Raw genomic sequence first — 235 nt, 5'->3', positions numbered from 1 at the left:
ATCAGGGGTTCTCAAGCTCTTTAGTTCATCAATCCCATAATGAAATGTCAGAAGTTTCGTCAGTCAGGAGTCATAAAATTTTAAATGAAATATACATTATATTATGTTAAAATAAGTTAAATTCATGCATATTATTATGCAATTAAAATAAGGATTTTAATGGGCGTGAAAGTACGACGGACAGGAGTTTTAGTTATTAATGTTACTTAAGTTCTTTACCCAGCTGTGGTTAAAA

Source organism: Penaeus monodon, chromosome 24 (assembly GCF_015228065.2).
Source record: "Penaeus monodon isolate SGIC_2016 chromosome 24, NSTDA_Pmon_1, whole genome shotgun sequence".
In the NCBI taxonomy this organism is placed as follows: domain Eukaryota; kingdom Metazoa; phylum Arthropoda; class Malacostraca; order Decapoda; family Penaeidae; genus Penaeus; species Penaeus monodon.
Note: the sequence above shows the minus strand (reverse complement) of the source record.